Source organism: Chiloscyllium plagiosum, unplaced genomic scaffold (assembly GCF_037043375.1).
Source record: "Chiloscyllium plagiosum isolate Xiang-an unplaced genomic scaffold, Cpla_swu_hap1 HiC_scaffold_33, whole genome shotgun sequence".
Classification (NCBI taxonomy): domain Eukaryota; kingdom Metazoa; phylum Chordata; class Chondrichthyes; order Orectolobiformes; family Hemiscylliidae; genus Chiloscyllium; species Chiloscyllium plagiosum.
Genome location: NW_028270171.1, coordinates 22,090,013 through 22,095,978, shown reverse-complemented (window position 1 = coordinate 22,095,978; position 5,966 = coordinate 22,090,013).

The following is a 5,966-nucleotide window of genomic DNA, read 5'->3' as shown; positions in this document are numbered from 1 at the left end:
CACTGCACTAGAGAGTTGTATAGTCTGTAATGTACAGATATAGATAAAGGAGTGATACAATACATAATGAGTTGAAGAGTCTGACTCAGAGATAAGATGCCAACAGCCTTAGGGACAGTGTATATGCAGTCTCAATGTATTTCAGACTGATATCTTTTCATTTGATTTATTATTGTTACATGTACCTAGGTGCAGTGAAAAATTGTGTTTTACATGCAGATCATAACATACAACGATCACGTGGTGATAGAACAGAGTGAGGAATACAATGTTACAGCTGCAAAGAGGGTGCATAAAAAGCAAGATCAACATTGGATTTGAAATTTGAGAGGTCCATTCAGCAGTCTAATAACAACTGCATTGGAGAGTTGTACAATCTATAATTTACAGATAGAAATAAAGGAGTGATACAGTACAGAAGGAGTTAAAGAGCCTGACTTAGAGATAAGGGTGCCAACTGCCTCGGGGGCAGTGTATATGCAGACACCCTCAGTCTCAATGTATTTCAGATGTCTCCATGTACAGGAAGCCGTCTTGGCTTAAAGCAAGAGATAAGACACTGGTTCAAGCAATTAAAGATGGGCAGCAAATGCTGGCCTTGCCAGGGATACCCACATCCCTGATAAAATTGAAGGACAAAAGGACAGCTTACGAACCGATCAGCCAAGGTATCCTCCCAAAGCTTTTGCTTGCTCTGTGATGCCCTTCAATTTCTGCCCTGAAATGTCAGAATCAATTTGTGATGTGCTGGCAGGAGAGGAGAGGGATGGTTATCTGGGTTACCAGTCTCTGGTGGCACTTGTGTGAAATAGAATGTGCCAGCTCATACTGGTGAACACGCCAACACTATTTCTACCTTGAGTGACCTAATTGCGAGTTGGAAAACGATTAGATTGAAAAGCGAGAATCCCCCCACAGAGCGAACGAGAGGTTTAAATGCCAAGTTAAAGATGCTGGAAAGAAATTGGAGAGGGTCACTAGGGAAGTAACCCCATGCAGGGAAGCTGGGAGAAGGGTGCAGAATGGCATGGATGGGATTGTTCCATAGAAAGCTGGCTTTTCATCCCATTTGTCCCTGGGATGTGGGCGTTACTGATGAGGCTATCCCTAATTTCCCTGAGAAGGTAGCGTTGAGTTGCTGTCCAGATACTACTGTTGTATAGGGTGACGGTTCTGAAAGGGTTAATAGAGTCATTGAATTGTACAGCACAGAAACAGGCCCTTCGGCCCAATTCATCCATGCCGACCAGGTTTCCTACACTGAGCTAGTTTTACTTGCCTTCATTTGGCCCATATCCCTCTGAACCTTTCCTATCCACATATCTCTCCAAATGTCTTTTAAATGTTGTAAGTTTACTCACCTTTATCTCTTTGGAGAATGTGTTGGTCATGAAAAAGCAGACCAATCAGCTTTCGATCCCAATGGGGTCAGACGTGTTCTCTCTGGCTCCTGATTGGTGAGTTAGACATCATTACTAAGACAATGTAACTTTTATCTATTGCTGTCATGTAATAAACTACATCTTGTTGCCAAGGCAAGTTTGCCTACTCATTAAGACTCGTGGGTGGTTCATCCTCAATTAATAGTAACAAAACAGCCTATTAGACATGGCATCAGTGGGTAGTGTCCCTATCTCTGAGCCAGGAAGCTTGGGATCAAGACCCACTTGCTCCAGAGGAAGGTAATACCATCTCTGAGTAGGTTGCTTAGAAAACAAGAGGAGGATTTTGATAGCACTCCACCGATCCTATCCACAAGGGTGTTCCCACACAAATAGGCCAGGTACATCCACAGTGCTGTTAGGGAAGGAATTCCAGGATTTTGACCCAGCGACAATGAAGGAATGGTGATATATTTCCAAGGCAGGGTGGTGAGTCACTACAGGGGGTGGTGCGTCACTACAGGGGGTGGTGCTCCCATATATCTGATGCCCCTGTTCTTCGAGGTGGAAGTGGTCATGTGTTTGGAAGCTGCTGTGTGAGGATCTTTGGTGAATTTCTGCAGCGGATCTTGTAGGTAATACACACTGCTGCTGCTGAGCGTCGGTGGTGGAGGGAATGGATGCAATGCCAATTAAGCAAACTGTTTTGAACTGGGTAGTGTCAAGCTTAGAATCATATAAGCCTTACAGTGCAGATGGAGGCCATTTGAGCCATCAAATCTGCTCCAGTCCTTCGAAGGGCTGCCCTTAAACATGTAACCCCACATTCACCATGGCTAACCCACCCAGCCTGCACATCCCTGGATACTATGGGCAATTTAGCATGTCAATCCACCCTAACCTGCACATCTTTGGAAGGAAACTGGAGCACCCAGAAGAAACCTACGGAGAATGCACAAACTCCACATGGACAGTTGCCTGACGGTGGGATCGAACCCGGGTCCCTGGTGCTGTGAGGCAGCAGTGCTAACCACTGAGCCACCGTGCCTCCCAAGCTGGTTGACTGTTGCTGGAGGAAAGTTAGAGTTTTCCCTCACATTCCTGACTGGTGCCTTGTCGATGGCAGACAGGCTTTGGTAAGAAGAGAGGGAAAAACAGCTTCTGCTGGGCTAGCAAGTGTCGGACTGGGGCAGTATTATAAAATAAACCCAGGCCAGGCCATTCGGAAATGGGAGAGCAATAGGCAGCACCATTCGGAAAACTCTTCTGCAGACAGTAGTTGATGCTAGATCAGTTGTTAATTGTAAATTTGGGATTGGTGGATGTTTTTAATGGACGTGGGGCAAAGGCCAAGTGGGAGTTGGGATTGACAATGATGGGAATGCAGAGCTGAGCAGATTGGAGAGGCAGTGGGTGACTGGGACTGGATACAGGTTAGGGTATTGTAGTAGGACCAGCTTTAGAGAACAGAAATGCCTCACAAAGACCACGGCACCCCGATAGCCTTTGATTAGACTCCCTACAGTGTGGAAACAGGCCCTTTGGCCCAACAAGTCCACACCGACCCTCCGAAGAGTAACCCACCCAGACCTATATGATTAATGCACCTAACACTGTGGGCAATTTAGCACGGCCAATTCACCTGACCTGCGCATCTTTGGACTGTGGGAGGAAACCAGAGCAAACCCACACAGACACGGGGAGAATGTGCAAACTCCACACAGACAGTTGCCCGAGGCTGGAATCGAACCCGGGACCCTGGCACTGTGAGCCACCATGCCACCTTTGCTGTATTGCTGAGCATGAGCAAGCCATAATGAGGCAACACCAGCTCTTAACTCAACAAGATATTTTTTAAAAATCCAGCAGTAGAACATAGAACAGTACAGTACAGGCCCTTCGGCCCTCAGTGTTGTGCCAGCCTTTTATCCTACTCTAAAGATGAGAGAAGAATAGAAGGTTTATAAAAGCATGAGGGTTATAGATAAGGTGAATGACAGATGTATTTTCCCTAGGATGGGGGGTTTTAAGACGAGGGGGCAGATTTTAAAGGAGAGAGGAGAAAAATTTAAATAAAAGACATGGTGGGGGAGTCAACGTTTTACACAGAGGGTGGTTTGCGTGTAGAATGACCTTCCTGAGGAAGTGGTGGTTAAGGGTACAGTTACAGTTAGCTGCATGAATAGGAAAGGTTTGCAGGGGTACGGGCCAAGTGCAGGCAGGTGGGGACTGGTACAGTTGGGATGATGTTCAGTATGGACGAGTTGGACCAAAGGGTCTGTTTCTGTGCTGTGTGACTCTGTAACTCCATGAGTCAAAGTAGGACACCAGGAGAAAATGTTGTTCTTTTATGTTCTAAAAGAAACCCGTTAGCCACCTTATTTATCCCATATGAAAGAACTTGCATTTTTGTGGCGCCTCCGGCCATCCCAGAGCGCTGGGTAATGAACAGGTCCAATTAATTGTGTCGTACATCCTGTGGTTTTGTTTCATCAACCCAAATCTCACTTTACAAAAGCCTGCCTCATTATCTCCTGTCCTTTTTACATACCCACTAATCCCATCGTGAATTACAGAGGCCCGAAATGTAACCTAATTGTGATTAGTCAGCCTGTAATCTCCTTGTTTGATTCCCTTGCCTCTTTGCTTTTTTTTTTGGGAACATTTTTCTGGCTGTGTTAGTTTGACACAATTCCAAAGACATCGCTCCAGAAATCAGGCAATGTTCCGGCAATCTCCTGCCAAGCTGTCCATTTTCATGGACTAATGCTTCCAGAGCAGAGAGGGCAAGTGAGGGTTATTCCCAGAACAGAGAAGGTTAAGAGGAGGGTTTTTTTTCTTGACTTATTATTGCCACACCCACCTTGGTACAGTGAAAAGTTTTGTTTTGTGTACAGTACAGGCAGCTCATACCTTGCAAAGTGCAAAAGGGCAATAGAACGGAGCGAGGAATACAAAGTTACGGCTGCATAGAAGATGTACAAAGAGTGAGATCGACATTAAATTTAAAATTTGAGGGGTCCATTCAGCAGTCTAATAACAGCGGGGAAGAAGCTGTTCTTGAATCTGTCGGTACGTGTCTTTAAGCTTTTGTATCTTCTGCCTGGGGGGTCTTTGATGATGTTGGCTGCCTTCCCAAGGTAGGAAGAAGTGTAGATGGAGTCAGTAGATGGAAGGTTGGCTATGTGTGACAGACTGGGCTATATTCAGAAGTCTCTATGATCCTGGGCAGAGCATTTGTTGTACCAAGCCCGTGATGCATCCAGAATGGATGCTTTCTGTGATGCACCTGTAAAAATTAGTAAGGGTCTTTACCGACACGCCGAATTTCCTTCACCTCCTGAGGAAGTAGAGGCGTTGATCAAGGGGTTCAAAATCATAAGGAGAGAAATTATTCCCATTGGCTGAAAGATCAGGAGTCGGAGATTTAAAGGGATTGGCAAACTCGGCAGTGATGACCTGAGGAAAATCGTTCCCATGCAGGTGATGAGGGTGAGGAACGCAATTCCTTAGACTGCGGTGGGGGCAGGTTCAATCGAGGCTTTCAAAAAGGATTGGTTATCCTTTATCCGGAGGGGAGATCTTTTCAGGTCCACGAATAAAAGGCAGGGGGAATGCAAAGAGATGAACTGCTCCAGCAGAGAGCCAATGTAGAAATGATGGGCTGAATAGCCGCTTTCTATGCCATATCCGTTCTCCAATTCAGCTATTCATTGTCCTCAGCTGCAAAATATTTGCGGCTGCAGACCTTTCCATTTAGCTTTGGACGGCACGGTGGCTCAGTAGTTAGCACTGCTGCCTCACAGCGCTGGGGTTTGATCCCAGCCTAGGGTGACTGTCTGTCTGTGTGGAGTTTGCACATTCTCACCATGTCTGCGCGGGTTTCCTCCCACAGTCCAAAGATGTGCAGGTCAGGGTGAATTGGCCACACTAAATTGCCCCTAGTGTGAGGTACATGAGTAGGGGAATGGGTCTGGGTGGGTTACTCTTGGGAGGGTCGGTGTGGACTTGTTGGGCTGAAGGGCCTGTTTCCACACTGTAGGGAATCTTTTCCTTTTGGGATATTGACCTCTTGTGGTGGGTCTGGTTCATCCTCCTCAGTGTCACTGGTAGAACCATGGGTAGTGTGTCCTGTGCCTGTGGAATTATCAAGGAAATGGTGGCTTATGCAGGACCGTGTCTCCATGTGTGATCACGGCATAGCACAGGAAGCAGCAAGAAAATTGTATTTACGGTAGACGAGGTGTTGCTTGATGAAGAGCTCCGTACCTGCATTGGAAAATCAGGCATCAACTTTGGCCAACTAACACGGTCATGGGAGAACAACAAATAGACCCACGAGAGCAGGATGCTCACCAGTAAGGCCTGTATTCTTGTCCGGTACGACAACGAATCCTGAACAAACTGCGTCTATGAAGACAAAAGACTCACTAACAAGCATCTCCAGGATTAACGACATTTCGTTGGCATCACAAGCACAGGCCCTGATGAAGTGGTCCTCTCTGGGGCAAACATGGCGCGCGTGTCAGTGCTAAATCAAGCAAAGTAGGCCTCACACAGGCTTGGGCCTGCTCACAAAATGGT